A 2,750-nucleotide genomic window follows, 5' to 3' on the forward strand; every position below is an offset into this window, starting at 1 on the left:
AATTGGATGCTTATCTTGCTTGGATCCTATGACCCCAGCTGACTTCCTGCCCTTTGGGCGGGGGGCTGGACTCAATGATCTTCCGAAGTCCATTCCAGCCTGAATGTTTATGAAATCTATGAAACAGAGACCTGGTGGCATGCCACGCATGACTGGGCTGTATGCAAAGAGGGGTACAGGCTGCACAGAAGGGATCAGGTGGGGAGGAAGGGAGGTGATGTAGAGTAAAGGAGCAGTAGGCCTCCTCAGAGACCTAAATTGGTTCAAGAGAAGGGCAACTCAGGACCCTGCAGGTCATGATCCAGGGGGGGCGAGGAGAAGGGGACTTGATGGTAAGTGTCTACTACAGACCGCCACAGCAGGGAGGAGCTGGATCTGGAATTTTCCTGCAAACTGTTGGAGCCTGCATGTTCAAGGGACGTGGTTATCACCTCAGTTACCCTGACCTCTGCTAGGAGGAGCACTCTGCCAGATCTGACCAGTCACAAAGGTTTTTGACTTGTACGGAAGTACTGTATTTAGTACAGGAGGTGAACGGGCCAACCCTGGGGAAGGCTTTGTTGGATCTGGTTCTAGCCAAAGGGGACGACCTAGTGGGAGATCTGAGGATTGAGGGTAATCTGGGAGACAATGGTCATGAGATGACAGAATTTACTATCTGTCGTAGGGCAGGGAAGTCAGCCAGTAGGGCAGAGGTGCTTGACTTCAGGAAGGCTGACTTCAATGAGCTTAGGAAAATAGTGGGAGAGACCCTATGGGAAGAGGGACTGGAAGGGAAGGGAGCTCAGGATGAGTGGTTGTTTATCAAAGGAGTGACCCTCAGATCACAGAAAAGGCCCATTCCTGTATGTAGAAAAGGTGGTAAAGGGGCCAGGAAGCCCTCTTGGCTTACCAGAGGAGTCAAAGAGTGCTTAAAAAAAGAAGAAGGAAGCTTATGGACAGTGGAAACATGGGGTAGTCACCTGGGAGGAATATACAAGTATAGTCCATATTTGTAGGGAGAGGATAAGGAAGGCAAGGTCTGCGACCAAAATCATGGTGATAACCTGCCTGGTCGGACACTGGATGGATATGGAGGGGTGATTGTCAACCAATGGTCAGTGTCAAACTGGTAAAGAAACACTTAGAGCAGCTGAATGTCTTCAAGTCAGCAGGACCAAATGGACTACACCCAAAAGTGCTGAGGGAATTGTCTGGAGTCATTGCGGGTCCATTGGTGAAGGTATTTGAAGACTCATGGTACTCAGGAGAGGTCCTGGAAGATGGGAAAAGGGTCGATGTGGTGTCAATCTTTAAGAAGGGGAGGAAGGAGAATCCAGGAAACTATAGGCAGAGTCCACGGTCAGGAGGATTGGGAACTGACTAAGAGGTTGAACCCAGAGAGTGTTAGTGGATGGGTCTGTATTGTCTTGGTGGGAGGTGGCCAGTGGTGTCTCGCAGGGTTTGGTTCTTGGTCCCATGCTGTTCAAGATCCTTATTAATGATTTAGATGAGGATGTGGAAAGCACGCTGGCCAAGTTTGCAGATGACACTAAGGTCTGGGGAAAAGTGGTTGTGCTAGGGGATAGGATGCAGATTCAAGCTGACCTGGACAAGCTGAATAGGTGGGCGCAGCAGAACCAGATGCAGTTCAATAAGGATAAATGCAGAGTGCTTAGTTGGTAAGAAGTAACCAGTGACATGAATATAGGTCAGGACAGGGGGTACTTGAGATGGCCCTAGGGAGTATGTGAGGGCAGGCAGGGATGAAGCATCACCATTCACCATCCCACGCCACTGCACAGATGCCACTCGCCCAGCTGGACACAGGGGGGGCGGGGGGCGGGGGAAGCTTGCATGTGGCGGCTGCCACTAGTCTGCATTCGGCTGCACCCCCTCCCTTCCCCTGCATTTGGTTACCAGGGGGTACACTGCTCCAAAAAGGTTGAAAACCCCTGGGTTAGGAGATGTCCTGGCCAGTACAATGAGGTTATGGTTGATCACAGGATGAACATGAGCCACCAGTGCGATGGTGTAGTCAACAAAGCTAATAACATACTGGGATGCATTAGCCAACGAGTTGCAACCAGGGTGAAGGAAGTGATACCTCCTCTCTGCTCGGTGCTGGTGAGACCCCAGCTGCAGTACTGTGTCCATTTCTGGGCACCACGCTTCAAAAACAACGTGGAGAATCTTGAAAGTGCCCAGAGAAGGGCCACAAGAATGATTAAGGGCCTGGACGACAAACCTTATGAGGAAAAACTAAGGGATCTGGGACTGCTCAGACTGGGGAAGAGAAGATTGAGGGGGGACTTGGTGGCTGCCTATAATTATGTAAGGGATGAATATTGGGAGCTGGGAGAAAAATGTTCACTAGGACGCCCTAGGGGAGGACAAGGACCAATGGCCATAATCTGTCAGAGGATGGTTTCAGGTTGGGTGTGAGAAAGAACTTCACAGTAAGGGCAACCAGAATCTGGAATGGACTTCCTATGGAGGTGGTGCAGTCTCCAACCTTGGAAGTCTTCAGGAGGAAACTGGACAGACACCTTGCTGGGATCACAGCAGTATTCCTGGCCAGGGCAGGGGGTTGGACTCAATCTTTTGAGGTCCCTTCCAGCCCTTCATTTCTATGATTCTATGAATAGCCACTTCCTTGAGAGGTGTAGCCCCACACAATGGCCCCTTGTATTACCAACCTGGTGGCCTTTTACGATCAGGTCACCAAATCATTAGATGCAGGGGTTGCTGTGGATGTAGTCTTTCTGGAC

This window comes from Crocodylus porosus, unplaced genomic scaffold (assembly GCF_001723895.1).
Source record: "Crocodylus porosus isolate Cpor-Errol unplaced genomic scaffold, CroPor_comp1, whole genome shotgun sequence".
Taxonomy (NCBI): Eukaryota; Metazoa; Chordata; order Crocodylia; family Crocodylidae; genus Crocodylus; species Crocodylus porosus.